The sequence below is a fragment of the Lithobates pipiens genome, unplaced genomic scaffold (genome assembly GCF_037356315.1).
Source record: "Lithobates pipiens isolate NorthernLeopardFrog02 unplaced genomic scaffold, aLitPip1_a1.2 Scaffold_10, whole genome shotgun sequence".
NCBI classification, from domain to species: Eukaryota; Metazoa; Chordata; class Amphibia; order Anura; family Ranidae; genus Lithobates; species Lithobates pipiens.
In genome coordinates this window covers 88,761,071-88,777,529 of record NW_027507686.1, presented here as the reverse complement: position 1 = coordinate 88,777,529, position 16,459 = coordinate 88,761,071, and positions in this window count along the sequence as shown.

Here is a 16,459-nt window from a genome sequence, read left to right as displayed (position 1 = left end):
ATATTGGGTTTGGGATACGGGCCATTTTCCCCATCGTAATCCTCCCTTCTCAGTATATCCACCATCTCCACCATCTCTTCAAAGGCCATGTTTGTGGCCTTATACCTCTTCCTTGCTCCGGAAGCATGGGGTTCAGGGCTTTCCTCCGCGCTGCTCACTGAAAATCCGTCCGCCATTTTCATCTATTCAATCTCCCACAGCGGAACGAGGGTAAAAAGGGCGGGGAAATATGGTCACACGGAACGTCAGGGGCGGGCAACGTGGGCGACGCAGGCGGAGCTTGAACGCATGCGCTGTATATAAAGCGTTACCGTGAGGCCGTACGTTTGTCCGAACGGAAGCAGCAAGTGATACACGCGACGGTAAGATGGTTATCTTTTTATTTCTAGGGTTTCAGGCCTGCGTTAGGAATGTATATAGTGGGATTTCACCTTGTGGATGGTTAGTTGATTTTTATGTGGGTTGGTGGTTGAGTGGGGTTGGTGTTTTGTGTGGTAGTGTGGGGGTGGGTGTATGGGGGGGTAGTGTGTGTGGGGGTGGGTGTGTGGGGGGGTAGTGTGTGTGGGGGGGGGGTAGTGTGTGTGTGTGGGGGGGTAATGTGTGTGGTAGTGTGTGTGGGGGTGGGGTGGGTGTGTGGGGGGGGTAGTGTGTGTGTGGGGGGGGTAGTGTGTGTGTCGGGAGGGTAGTGTGTGTGGGGGGGTAGTGTGGGTGTAGTGTGTGTCTCATCTACATTGTCACAATATAAATAGTGTGCATTTGGTCTGACATTAGTATTTATGTTTTTTTTTTTGTTTTTTGTTTTTTTTTCAGAAATCAAAATGCAAAAGTACACTCCGGACCCCTTTAAGGAGGAGGCATTCCTCTCAACATTTATAGATATGTTTGAGATGCACAGGAGCCTGTGGGATTCCAAGCACCCACTATATCCAAGCCGTCCTGGCCGGAGGAAGACACTGGGGACAATTTTGACGTTTGTGAAAACCCGACTCCCCCAGGCAGACCTTAACTTTGTGAGCTCCAAAATTCAGAGCCTGCGTAACATGTATAGGCGGGAGCGCAACAAGATCCTAGAGTCCCAAACATCAGGAGCAGCAGCAGATCAGATATATGTACCTAAGCTGTGGTATTACGACAGGCTGCGTTTTCTGGATGACACGTCAGAAGCCAGGCAGTCACTTTCCACTCTTCCGTCTACCCTTCCCTCCACCCTTCCCTCCACCTCAGGTGAGCCACCCCAGGAAGATCCAGACCCTTCCTTGCTGGACGAAGTTGATGCGCCCAGCTGGAGCCAGGTATATTTAAGTTTCTAAAGTTAGGATTGCTCAAATATTAATGATGTAAAGTTCAATGTTTGAATTGCTTCCAAATCTAGGATTTCATCACAAATTAAATTAGATATAAGGATACAGTAGTTTCCACAAATGTGGCTTAAATCTTGGTGAACTGATGGAAAAATGATGGTGTCAAAATGATAGCCTTTTGTATTTCAAGACAAATGTATTTGCAAGTGAGAACTGTAAAATTGACAGTGATTGATGATTTCAAAATATAGACATATTTTATTTATTTATTTCTTTATTTTTTACACAGGATGAGCTCACCCAGGAGGAGGCCGGGACCAGTGGTATGGAGGAGGAGGCCGGGACCAGCCACATGCAGGAGCTAGCTGGGCCCAGCAGGAGTCGGACCGAAAGTCAGGTCCCTCCCCTCCGCCTAGCCAGCAAAAGGCCCAGGAGGATGACGCAGACAGAGGAGGAGTCATTGGCGCTTATACGCCAAGCCACCCAAGTGCTGAGTAAACCCCCCAATCCTGAGGAGGCCTACGCTACATATTTGGCAAGCAAGTTGCTTGAAATGGATAAGGGATAGCGCAACTTGTGCGAAGCGATTTTTTTTTACACTATTCAACGGGGTCTGAAGGGTGAGCTAACACCAACCACCAGACTGTACAACACAGACCCTACTGCTCCTCCTCCTCCTCCTCCTACCACAAGTCCACCACCCGAGGCACAGCCTCCAGCGAAGCGTGGAGGGAAGGCTAGACGGAAGAGTCGGAAGTGACTGCCTGGCTTCAGTCTGCTCTGACAGAAGACGCAGGCTGTTGTAGTACCACAGTCTGGGGACATAGATGTCATCTGCTGCTGTTCCTGGTCTGTGGGATTCTAGGACCATGTTGTGCTCCCTATTTTCATGTTACACAGGATCTGAATTTTGGTGGCCACTGACTTGATGTGTGCCTGGGGGACAAAAGGCTTCACAAACTTCAAAATTGTCTCCAGTGTTGCCTCCCTCTTGATTTTGTTTTGTACAGACTAAAAATAAATATTTATTATTTCCAAAAATATTGTAATTTTTTATTTTTTTTGGCTTAAAAAAACAGAGTTTATTTGTGAGTAGGCAGGTACATGTCAAAAGACTATGGGGGTTATTTACAAAACACACGTTCATGTTAATATAAATATGCTAACTTCAAGTGCAATTTTTAAAGCACTGCAAGTGCACTTGGAAGTGCAGTCGCTGTAAATTTGAGGCTAACATTTGAAATGAGGGGAAGCTCTGCTGATTTTGAACATTCAATCTTGTGTAAGCTAAAATGCTGGTTTGGGTATCTATCTATCTATCTATCTATCTATCTATCTATCTATCTATCTATCTCTACTTACATAGTCTGCTTGGCCAAAAAAAACGCAAGTCCATCTTGTTTAAACCCCCCCCCCCACACAAAATAAATAAATAAATAAATAAATAAATAATTTTAAACTAACAATAGTAGTTCCAAAAATATATAGTAATAGATAAATTATAACATTTTATATATATATATATATATATATATATATATATATATATATATATATATATATATATATATATATTTTTTTTTTTTTTATTATATATATATATATTTTTTTTTTTCTCAAATTGGAATATTAATCATAGGACGAGGATGAATAAAAACATTTGTGATAACTCTGTGTGAACATAAGCAGCAAAGCTACTTCACTTTTCTTGCATTATGAAGAAGAAAAGAATGGGCTATATTAAAAAAAACACAAAATTAGCAGCATGACGAATATGCTAGCTTCAATACGAACACTAGTTTTACAAGACCGAGCGCTTCCGCCCTGTAAATCCTTTCTGGGCATGCATCATTCTTAGTCCGTCCGACTAGCCTACTGACGTGCGGATTGTCCGCTGAAACCAAAGTATGACGGACAGAATTTCGAAAAATCCGAAATACTTAGTACGCCAGACTGCACGCTGAAAAAGTCCGCTGAAGTCCACACACGAGCGGACTGTCCGCTGAAATGTGTTTCGACGGACTAAGTAGGCCATACAGTCCGCCCGTGTGTACGCGGCTTTAGACACTTCCTTCCAGGCTGTGACTCTGGTGTTGGGGGTGTGGCAGGAGGTGGAGGAGGAGGAGTAGGATGATGGCCGAACTCCTGGCTTTCACTTACCCCCACCACCTCCTGGCTGCCACTTACCCCTGCCACCTCCTGGCTGAGACTTTCCTGTGTATGAAAAAGGGACATAGTTTTAGTTTTTTGTTCATCAATCACACACAATTTTCAGCTCATGACTGTTGCAAATTGAATGTTTACAAAAAGAAAAGACTATCATTCTGAGCCCAGGACTTTTCATTCTTGTCCCAATCATTTTTGGCCTCTACTGTCTATTGAAATGTAAAACACTTTGTTAAATCAGAAATTAGTGATCAATAATAACAACAATAATAATAATAACATCTAGTTAACATCATTAATTTTTGGACAATAAATATGTTGAACATTGCTATACCTGACTCCAGCTGGGCTCCTCCACTTCTTCCTGCCTGGAAGTTCCAGGTTGGGCGTCGGAAGCCTCAACTGAGGGGGAAAGAATCCTTGAAGAAAGAGTGGAGAGTGCTGACCTGGGTTCCCTCTGGTCTGACAGAAAATGCAGCCTGTCATAGTGCCACAGCCTGGGTACATAAATGTCATCTGCAACTCCTGATCTCAGGGAAACCTGGACATTCTTTGGCTCCTTAAGATAAGAGCTCCTCATGCCACCAATTTTGGCCTTCAAATAGGTGATGTCTGCCATGGGGATCATCGGCTTCACAAATTCTAGCAATTTCTCCAGCACTCTCTTCCTCTTTTGATTACTGTAGAAGGGGTGGTTCACCTGAAACAGACAGGGCAGCTCCCTGTACATATCAATGAATATTGTAAGAAACACAAGACAAACCCTAATGTCAGACGAAACTCTCCTAAACTTGACCCAATATAAGCCACTGATGCACCAAGTTAAAATTGTACCTTCGTTATAACGATCGTAGCTTTCGATAGTCCCATCCTCCACTCACAGATTGTTTGTGTTAGGCTTTATATACATTGGGAATGCGTGAAACTCTGCCAGCCCCTGTCGTTCATTCTAGTGTATTCCCCGACCCTTCTCTTTCGGCCCAGTGGGTAGAGAATATGGTAGAGACACAGCATGTGCATGCAGAGGAGAGTAGCAACAAGGAAAGCCCGGAGCCACGAATGTCCTGATCCCGGAGGAGATTTAAGGCCTCAAATATGTCCTTTGTAGAGATGGTGGAGATGGTGGACATCTTGAAGAGGGCTGACTATGATGGGAAGCATGGACCTTACCTAAACCCAAATGTGAGAAAGGCCAAGATCATGACTAAAGTTGTGAAGAGTCTGCGCTGGAATTTTGGGGTACAATGATCCAAGGATCAACTGAGGAAATGATGGTCAGACCTCAGATTGAGGGAGCAGGATCAGTACAGAAGGATCAAGAGAGTTCTTCAAAAAAGTAAGCGTGTGTTCCTATTATTATTATTACTTGCATGCTTCTCCATGTGCTTTTCTTTACTGTTGTTGTACAGTTTAAAATGGCAACTTTCATGTTCATGGGCACAGTAATCCGTCATAGGAAACATCGTTAGTTCGCCCACTTATAAGATGTTTTGTGCAGATGCAGGTTAACTACTTTTGTTCAAAATTAAGGAAACATTTTATTGTAAATCACATTGAATGAGCCATTGATGGTATATTTACCACTCAAAAGTGAAGTGAGTATTCCTATTGCCAGAGATTGTAGGAGCCATTTAAAAAAATCCAGAGGGGTCTGATGGCCGCACCCAACTTTTTTAGATCCAACTGTCCCCCTGAAGAGACCATATTTAGGTCGAAACGTGACAGGGCTCAAATACAACACTATGTAATGCAATGATGTGTATAAATGTGTTAGTTTATTGGATTGTGAGTACATACGGTGTATTATTTGGACCAGATTTTATAGTATACATATTTAATTGCTGGATTTATCGGCGTATAACATGCACTTTTCCCCCCTTAAAATCAGGGGAAAATTGCGGGTGCGTGTTATACGCCGATCCTCCGCGATTTTTGGGCTCTGGGTGGCCGAAAAACGCAGAGAAGGGCCGAGAGCGGCCGAAAGCCGCTGAGTACGGCCGAAGGCGGCCGAAAGCCGCCGAGTACAGCCAAAGGCGGCCAAGAGCCACCGAGTACGGCCAAAGGCGGCCAAGAGCCGCCGAGTACGGCCGAAGGTGGCCAAGAGCAGCTGAGTACGGCCGAAGGCGGGCAAAAGCCGCCGAGTATGGCCGAAGGCGGCCGAAAGCTGCCGAGAACTACCGGGTGCCGCCGAGATACACAGGACATCTCAGCGGCGCCATTTTTAAAAATAAAAGCTGACATCACTCAGGGGACAACGTTACACAAGGCTGCAATGACGGACAGGCTGCATGACGGACAGGCTGCATGACAAGGCTGCAATGACAGACAGGCTACATGACAAGGCTGCAATGATGGACAGGCTGCATGAAAAGGTTGCAATGATGGACAGGCTGCATGACAAGGCTGCAATGATGGACAGGCTGCATGACAAGGCTGCAAATTACACTGACAAGGCTTCAGATGGACACTGATAAGGCTGCATTGATGGGCATTTAAATGTAAGTCTTTTTTCCTTAAATTTCCCTCCTAAAGGTTTTTTTCCTTAAAATTCCCTCCTAAACTTGGGGTGCGTGTTATACGCCGATAAATACGGTATATCATGATATTGGACATTTTCTTAAATAAATAACCTTTCTGTATGAATTATTTTTAATTTATCTGACTTCGCTATTTTGCTGTTTTAAAGCCCCACTGGGGAAAATTCTTCCATAAATTTAATTCCGGGTTGTGCAGCACTTCTTGTCTCCCGTATATGTGTCTTTCCCACATTATAACTACTTTTGTTCAGGCCTATTTGTATTAAAATAAGTTTGTTGTCTAGATGGGTTTGTAACTAGAATGAAATGGAAAATTGATTCAGTGTAAGGTGAGAACATTCAGCAGCTGTTTACACATCTGAATGCAGGAGCACTAGTGTGGGACACCAGAACAAACTTTTTAGGGTGTCCCACACAGGTGCTCCAGTGAATACTAGGGTTGTCTCCATGTGTGAAACTTGTACAAAAAAGGTAAGTATTCCAGCTTTAGAAAGGAAATAAAAATGTCTTCAGCTTGGAACTCTGCCAAAACACACAATTGTATGACACTTCCAAGCAATGTTTCATATTCCTATTTCTGGCCTCAATTATCTGTGTGCTAAGTATATCTATTTTTTATTCACACGGGGAGAAAAGACTCGGGACATCTGAGGAGACCAGGAACCCACAACCTCCTAAAGAAGGGGAAGTCACCAAAACACAACCTGAGGATGTGGAGGAAGGAGACTTTTATGAAGTGGGCGAAATTTTCACAACAAGTGAGTGTCTGAGACCACAGCTTCGGGTAATAGATGTATGCCTGCATATTTATACATGGTGTGTTTTTTTTTATTTTTAGGTGATGTGAATATTGTGAAAGAGGAATCTCATTTCACAAGCGAAAATGCCCAGGTCCTCATCAGGGAGATAATGGGGTGCAATCGGGATTTGGAAAATATAAAGGAAAACATCATGATATTCAACAAAAAATTAAGAACAAAGCCAAATTTAGAAGATGCACATGGTGTGTCAACTGAAGTAGCTCAGAGGAAGGGGTTGCACCCCTGAAACACGTCCATTGATCCCCCATGATGGGAGCTAGCACATGTTGACATTAGGCATGGGATCAGGAGGGAGATCCCCATTTTGAATCCCAATTTGTGTGCATCTTCAAAATGTGGCTTTTACAGGGGTGACATCACTCCAGCTGATGAAGGCAATATCAACACAGTTTGGACATAGGGATGAGCCGAACACCCCCCAGTTCAGTTCGCACCAGAACTTTCAAACGGACCGGAAATTTGTGCGAACTTTAAAACCCCATTGAAGTCTATGGGACTCGAATGTTCGAAATAAAAAGGGCTAATTTTAATGGCTAATATACAAGATATTGTCCTAAAAAGGGTTTGGGGACCCGCCTCCTGCACCAGGTGACATGGGTCAATGCCTAATTGTTTTTTTAAAACTGACGTTTTTTCGGGATCACTGATTTTAATGACGATTATAGTGAAAAAAAGTGAAATGTTCCTTTAAATATCGTGCCTGGGGGGTGTCTATAGTATGCTTGTGAAGTGCCACGTGTTTCCCGTGTTTAGAACAGTCCCTGCACAAAATGACATTTAACAGAAAAATAGTCATTTAAAACTGCTTGTGGTTTTAATGTAATATCTGGTACAGATATTAAGGGGAACCCCGTACCCATATTAAAAAAGGAAAGGCGTGGGGCCCCCAGGCCCTATATACTCAGAACAGCAGTATACAGGCGGTGCAAACAAGACAGGGACTGTGTAGGTTTGTTGTGTTAAGTAAAATCTGTTTGTAATTTTGAAATGGTACATTTTTAAAGTGTAGCTCCAGTCAAAAAATCAATTTTTAAGCTTTTTGGAAAACATAGGGAAGGGTTATCACCCCTGTATAATTTTTTTGGCGTCCGTTTTTTTTCATCTCACTTCCTGTTGTCTCCTTCCATTTGCAAGTAAGAGACGTTTGTAAGTTGGATGTTTGAAAGTAGGGGCCTGCCCTATATGCTCTGCAGAAATGGGGGCCTAAGGTGGTGCTGGTGCCACAACACTATAAGTCCTCACAGATACTCTCGGTGGGCGCAGGAACGGGCCCTGCTGTGAAATATTATATCAAGAATTGTAATTACATGCCCCTGTTAAACAGGGGCTGAAAAATTGGGCCTTAGGCACTGGTGCTGGTGCCATGACACTGAAACCTCTCCCATAGAATCTAGTTGGAGTGCAGAAATGAGCCCTGCTGCAAAGCATTGCATCAAAAATTGTAATTACACGCCCCTGTTAAACAGGGGCTAAAAAATTGGGCTGGTGGCATCACCCAGAACCAAAAATGTTCTTCCAAAATATCAGCAGGATCATTGAGGAAGAAGAGGGTAGTCAGTCAACATAACAGGATAGTCACTCAGCATCAGCATAGTCTTGAAGGGATGTAACATTTCAAAAAAAATTATTTGGTTACATCAGCTTCAGGTGCTTGGTAGCTTGGTGATCCAAGACTGTTTCATCTTTATGAAGGCCGGTCGATCAACCCTGTGATCGATTACAAAGCCACCAGCAGCACTGAAGATGCGTTCCGAAAGAACGCTGGATGCAGGACAGGCCAGTAGCTCAATTGCATACTGTGTAAGCTCTGGCCAGTGATCGTTTCTCAAGACCCAGTAACCCAGAGGATTTTCGGTAGGAAAGGTGTCCAAGTCTGACCTTGCCCCTAGGTATTCCTGCACCATGTAAATCAGATGCTGGCGATGGTTGCTGGAACCGATCATACCTTGGGGCTGCGGACTAAAAAAATGTCTGAACGCATCGGTCAGACAGCCACAGACAGGCATTTGGTCCAAAGTCCTCTGGGTCACTAAGGACAGCATGATCCACAGCCACCTCCTCCCAGCCATGTACAAGTCCACATGTTTCTTGGGACTGCAAATCATCCCGAAAAGACTGCTGCTGCTGATGTTGAGTGCCAGGCTCCACCTCTATGCTGACACAAGCCTCCTCCTCCTCCTCTTCCTGTGTGATGGGTGGGACAGCAGGAACACTGGCTGTATAAAGGGGGCCTTGAGAGACAAGGTCCTCCTCTTCCTGCCTCTGTTCTGCCTCAAGTGCCCTGTCCATTATTCCAAGCAGCGTATGCTCCAACAGGTGGACAAGAGGTACAGTGTCAGTGATGCATGCACTGTCACTGCTCAAAGTCCTCATGGCCTCCTCAAATGGTGACAGAACAGTGCATGCATCCCTGATCATGCTCCACTGGTGTGGTGAAAAAAAAATGAGTTCCCCTGACCCTGTCCTGGTGCCATAGTCGCACAGGTACTCATTGATGGCCCTCTGCTGTGTGTGCAGCTGCTGCAGCATGGCCAACGTTGAGTTCCAACTGGTGGGCATGTCACATATAAGACGGTTCTTGGGCAGGTTCAACTCCTTTTGGAGCTCAGCCAGCTGAGCACTGTCATTAAATGATCAACGGAAATGCACACAGACTTTCCTGGCCTGCCTCAGGACATCCTGTAAGCCTGGGTACCTGCCCAAGAACCGCTGCACCACCAGGTTAAGGACGTGATTCACACAGGGCACATGGGTCAGTTGTCCCTGTCAGAGGGCAGAGAGGAGGTTGGTGCCATTGTCGCAAACCACCATTCCTGGCTTAAGCTGATGTGGCTTCAACCACCTCACGGCCTGCCCCTGCAGAGCTGACAAAATATCTGCCCCAGCGTGGCTCCTGTCCCCCAAATAAACCAGCGCAAACACGGCATGGCATCTTTTTGCCTGCGTATTTGCGTAGCCCCATTGAACGCCTACGGAGCACCGCTGGTTCCGAGGATAGAGCACTGGAAGAGGCCATGCATGAAGAAGAGGAGGGGGTGGAGGAGAGAGGTGTGTCACAACCAGTAGTAGCATTTTGAAGGCGTGGTGACGGAACAACCTCCAACACTACTGCACCTTGTCCTGCATCCTTCCCAGCTGCCAGAAGAGTGACCAATGGGCCGTGAAAGATAAGTAACATCCCTGTCCATGCCTGCTGGACCATGAGTAAGTGGTAATATACACCTTACCGCTGACCGCCCTGTCCAGCGAGACATTGACACTGCCTTCCACATGCCGGTAGAGAGCCGGAATCGCCTTCCGTGAGAAAAAGTGGCATTTGGGGACCTGCCACTGAGGAACCGCACATTGCACAAACTCAGGGGGCCGAGTCTACCAACTGAAAAGGCAGCAGTTGAAGTGCTAGCAATTTAGCCAAGCTAGCATTCAACCGCTGGGCATGTGGATGGATGGGAGTGAACTTCTTTCGACGGTCCAGCAGCTGGGGTAAGGAAATTTGCCTGCTATAATCGGATGTGGGTGTACTGCTAGCAGAGTGCCCACAAGTACTTGGCTGTGACACACCTAATTCTACACCTTTATTTCTCTCAGTGCAGGTTTCAGAGAGGACTGAAGGTCTATTGGTTTGGAGATCCCAGCTGATGAGGAGCAAGGAGAGGTCCGCTTTGTTCTTTGGTGTGGGTCTTTAAGGTACGCTTGCCAACGAGCTGCAGGGCAGGTCAACATATGTCTGGTCAAGCATGTGGGGCCCACGCGCCTGATGTTTTGGCCATGCGAGATACACTTGAGACATATGTTGCAAATAGCAGCGGTGCGATCTGATGCACTTGTCTCAAAAAAGGCCCACACCAAAGAACTTTTGGAACAACGCACAGAGGCAGCGCCCTGCACAGGCGGAGCACTGCGGTGTAATTCAGTTGGTGTGCTGCCCCTAAGCTGGCCCCCGGAGGGCATCCTGCCTCATTGGAGATGTGCCTCCTCCTCCTCTCTCCTATCAGGCACCCACGTGGAGTCAGTGACCTCATCATCCCCTCCCTCTTCATCACTGGAGCAAACCTGGCAGTATGCTGCAGCTGGTGGAACATGACTGCCAGATTGCTGTCCTTCTTTAGCATCCCCTCTCTCTGCACTCCTGCTACTGCCTTCCTCTAGCTGGGTATCATCATCAGAGCCTTCAAAATGCTAGGCATCCTCCTGGAGCATGTACCCAACACTGTGCTCAAACAGTTCGGGGGACTCCTCAGGAGGACATGGTGGGTCTAGAGAAGGAGTGACTGATGACATTGAGACGAGGGAAGAGGACGCGTTGGCAGCTGCTTTGCTAGTACCCTGAGCCTGGGTGAGAGAGGATGAGGAGGATGAGGAGGGCTTGGTCATCCACTCTACCAAGTCTTTGGCATGATGCAGCTCAACACGTCCAGCTGCCGAAAATAAGGACAAGCGTGTCCCATGGCCACGTGCTGATGATGATGCACCGCGTCCACAACCAGCACCATTGTCTCTAGACACAGAGCCTGCTTGCCCTCTTTTATTGGCTGATGACTGTCTGTCTCTCATTGTTGGCCTTCCAGACATAGTAATGGCCTGCAGAGAGATGGAAAAAACAGCAATTGGGTAGTGTATATTGTGCTGGAGGCACACAACACCCACTGTAAAGGCTGAAGATGCCTCTATTAGAGAACATCAGCAAAAAACGGTAGATACAGGTGTATGCTGTGCTGTGGGCACACAACACCCACTAACTCTTGCAGATGCCTGTATTAGAGAACACCAGCAATAAATGGTAGATACAGGTGTATACTGTGCTGGAGACACACAACACCCACTAACTCTTGCAGATGCCTGTATTAGAGAACACCAGCAATAAAGGGCAGATACAGGTGTATACTGTGCTGTACTGGAGGCACACAATACCCACTAACTCCTGCAGACGCCTGTATTAGAGAACACCAGCAAAAAAGGGTAGATACAGGTGTATACTGTGCTGGAGACATACAACACCCACTAACTCCTGCAGATGCCTGTATTAGAGAACACCAGCAATAAAGGGTAGATACAGGTGTATACTGTGCTGGAGACATACAACACCCACTAACTCCTGCAGATGCCTGTATTAGAGAACACCAGCAATAAAGGGTAGATACTGGTGTATACTGTGCTGTGCTGGAGGCACACAACACCCACTAACTCCTGCAGATGCCTGTATTAGAGAATACCAGCAATAAAGGGTAGACACAGGTGTATACTGTGCTGTGCTGGAGGCACACAACACCCACTAACTCCTGCAGATGCCTGTATTAGAGAACATCAGCAATAAAGGGTAGATACAGGTGTATACTGTGCTGGAGGCACACAACACCCACTTTAACTCCTGCAGATGCCTGAGAAAGGAACACACTGTCCCTGCCTATCTTGCTCTTTCCATGAACGCCGGAAAAACACACCACACAAGGCCGCTGTGCTGGCAGTCTTATATAGTGTGGGGCGTGTACTAAACCCCCTGAGCTATAATTGGCCACAGGCACCCTGCCTGCGGCCAATTATGGCTCTCTTTGCTGCCGGCGCTGTGATTGGCCAAGCATGCTGGGTCACAGTGCATGCTTGGTCAATCATGGCCCATAACGTTCGGTATTCGCCGAACGTACGAACAGCAGATGTTCGTGTCGAATGACACCAAGCTCATCCCTATTTGGACATACTAATGTCTGATTTTGCCTTCAATTTCTCAAATTTGAACTTTGTAAGCTCCTGAATTGTGTATGTTATGTTTTGAAACATGCCTGTTTAACCAAAAAAAAGGCTATTTCTAATGTGACAAAAAATTTTTTATACACCAAAGATGTTGGTTTGTTCAAAAATCCTTTTCTAACACACGTGAATGTGCACATAGTAAAATGTTTTCTACTCAAGAATGTGTGGCTTCTTCTTTCAATGCTCAATGGCAGTTTTTGGAGTAAGTTGGTGTTTACAGTGGCAATGGGGGTTATTTACTAAAGGCAAATCCACTTTGCACTACAAGTGTACTTTCAGTGCAGTTTCAAGTGCACTTGTAGTACAAAGAGGATTTTCCTTTACTAAATAACACCCACGGTGCTTTATAATTTGCAACAATCACGCCATTTCCGTGACTCCCAAAAATAACTTCATGGTGCTTACAATTATGAATATTTTTTATCATTAATGCATTACATACATTAACAGCAAAAACAAGGTGTGTGTGTAGCAGACCCACAACATAATAGTTAGCTGAAGAAGAGATTGTCACCTCACATATCAAAGAAATTACATTTGCACTATTGAAGAAAATGGCCAAAAAGAAAAGCCCATTGGAGAACCTAGGAGACCGCTAAAAGAAATACAAGTAGTAAATACAATGAAATATTAGTTCAGATTCTCAAAAATATTTATTTAAAAAATGGCTCAGACATTTGCCGGCATATCAGTGGCCCTCCTACCTGCAAAGTATTCCAGATATTTTTGACGGACTTTGCAGGCGATTTGGGGGGGCAAGCCAGGATGGCCAGGTTCCAGAGAGCTGTCAATTTATTTGTATCTGGTAATAAGTCGGCCTCAGTCCCAACTGAGGCCACATAGTTTTTATGCATTTTTACGTAAAAAGTTATGCAATATGCAGCATGCAAGAATGACGTGATTGAGTTTATATTCCGCCATGTTGATTGTCGTAAGGAATAGGCGGAACCGGCTGGAGATTATTCCGAAAGTGTTCTCCACCACTTTTCTGGCTCTGGCCAGCCAGTAATTAAAAAGCCTCTGGTCCAGGTTGAGGGTCCTCATGGGGAACGGCCGCATCAGGTGATCAGCCAGCCCAAATGCTTCATCAGCAACAAAGCCAAACGGGAGACCTTCAATGTTCTCTTCCGGAGGTGGCAATCCCAAGCCACCACTCAGGAGACGCCTGTAGAAGTCCGTGTGGGCGATGACTCCACCATCCGACATCCAGCCATTCTTCCTCAGGTCCACATAGACAAACTCATATGTCATTGACACCACCGCCAACATCACAATACTATTAAACCCCTTATAGTTGTAATAGTATCACCCGGAATTGGGGGGTGGGACTTGTTTCCCATCAATTGCCCCTCCACAGTTGGGAAAATCCCAACGATAAGCAAAGTGGGATGCCACAGTCTGCCCATCCTGTGGCATTGAAGGAGACTCTGGAGTCAAACAAGAAAAAAAATTGTCATTTTGCACATAAACATTGCAAGCATCTTGGCCAACATCAGTATAAGATTTATTTGAAGGAGTATTTAAAGACAAAAGTCTTTAAAAATCAGACCCCCCCCCCCCCTCCCGATGGCCCATTGTAAAAATTTTAGGGGGGAGGATGTTTTGGACAGGTAACCCTCTCCACTTCATTGAAAACTGAATGAGTAAATGATGTGTTTTTCTTTGGCCAGCCCCTCCTTACTTACACTATTGGCAGCTCACTGGACAGGTAAGAAGTGTCAAAATACAAAAATAGAAATAAATACTGTACAAACTGAAGCACATTTTTACATTCTGCAATTACCTATCAAGAAAATAGGAGAAAAAACTTTAAACAGTACCATTTGAAAGTATTTAGGTAGGCCCTTTTGCCACAAAAGAGGTAGGTATAGTGTGTATGGGTTGGGCATAGTTAGCAAATAGAGGATTGGTATCGGCAGATTTAGCAGTTGTGGGGGGGGGGGGGGGTTCCAAATGATTTTGGGACCCCCAAAAAAGCCTCTGGCACTCTGCCTGAAAAGAACACAAATAACATTTAAACACATTTAGGGGGTGTTTAGGGTAAAGCAGTACTATGGAGCTGACAAAATACATTGTTAAGTGACTGGGCTAGGTGGGTATGGGCCCAGGATAGTATGCCGGAGAGGTTAGTGAAGGCAAATATGCATGAAGGACAAAAAAGGAAGTTCAAAAAATTCCAGCATGCATGAGGATAAAGGGGACATTCACCGCATATTTCAATCATGGTAATTAGGGAATGATGAAAGAAATACAATACATTAGCAAACATTAAATACACAGAATGTGATATTAAAGTATAAAACATACCCTAATATAGTCATTTTGCAGGACGTGAATGATGGCAGAACAGGTCTCTGGAATAATGATCCCCAGAGCCTGGGGGGAGATGCCTGTTGAGAACTTAATGTCCTGCAGACTTCTACCAGTCGCCAAGTACCGCAAGGTGGCAACTAGCCTCTGCTCGGGAGTGATGGCTTGCCACAAACAGGTGTCCTGCCTGCTAATATAAGGGAACAGCAAAACCAACAAATGGTGAAAAATGGGGTCCGTCATCCAGAGATAATTCCTGAAATAATCAGGGTTATTCTCATGGATCTCCTACAGCAAAGGCATCTGAGAGAATTGGTCATGCTGGAGCAACCGATTCTTGGGCCATGAACTCCTCCCCACACTGTTCATGGACTGGGCTTGGGTCAAAGTAAGAACCCCAACACCAAGCCCCTGCACAGCACGAACTCTACGACGAGTACATGGCCGCAACATGGCTTGAAAACGGTCAGCTGGTCAGAACGAACAGAAAGCACTGAAAAAACAGAAAGGCATGAGAAGAGCGAGCTGAAAATCAGAAACGAGCGGACAAGAACGCACTGAGAATCAAATACGTACTATAATAATAATACGCACTGACAAACAAATGTGAACTGACTACACGCACTGAAGAACAGATACAAACCCACAAGCACAAACTGAAGAGCAGTAATGATCGGAAAAGCACAAGCCTGAAAAGTGCGAATCGTCTCTCACCAAACTTCTACTAACACGAGATTAGCAGAAGGAGCCCAAAGGGTGGCGCTCTGGCTATTGAACTTTCCTCTTTATAGTCCCGTCACATGTGTTGTTCATCACCATGTTCTTGACATTCGGAATTTCCGACCAACTTTATGTGACCGTGTCTATGCAAGACAAGTTTGAGCCAACGTCCGTGGATTTTGTTGTCGGAATGTCCAATTGTGTGTACGAGGCATTAGGATGTTGCAAGAAGACTTCATTTGATTAGTTACTAATATAAGACCATATCTTCTTGAGCTCAATACAGTCTTGAGAGGACTTGGGCACTTCACGTATGTTTGTGTTAAGAGGGAAAGCGGAATAGCCATTTTATTTAGCAAACATTTATTTCTGATTAAAGCGGTTCTGCACCTAAAAAAAAAATATTAAAAGCCAGTAGCTACTAATATTGCAGCTGCTGACTTTTAATAAATTTACACTTACCTGTCCCCGGGTCCAGCGATGTCGGCGGCAGATGACGAGCGATCGCTCATCTCTCTGCTGCCCCCGCCGCCAGGGAATCAGGGAAGTGAAGCATTGCGGCTTCACTGCCGGGTTCCCTACTGCGCATGCGTGAGTCAGGCTGCGCGTCTTTTCTGGTCCCCGCTGTGTCCTGGGAACTGTGTATTTCCAAGAACACAACGGGGGGTGGGGCATCTGCGGGGGTCTGCGGCGGTCTGTCCCGGAAGTGGGTGCAGATACCTGGATTATCCAGGTAACTGCACCCCCCTGAAAGGTGCCGATTGTGGCACCGGAGGGGGGGAGGGATCACATTAGCGGAACTTCCACTTTAGGGTGGAGAACCGCTTTAAGCAGATATATTGTATGTATATTTTGT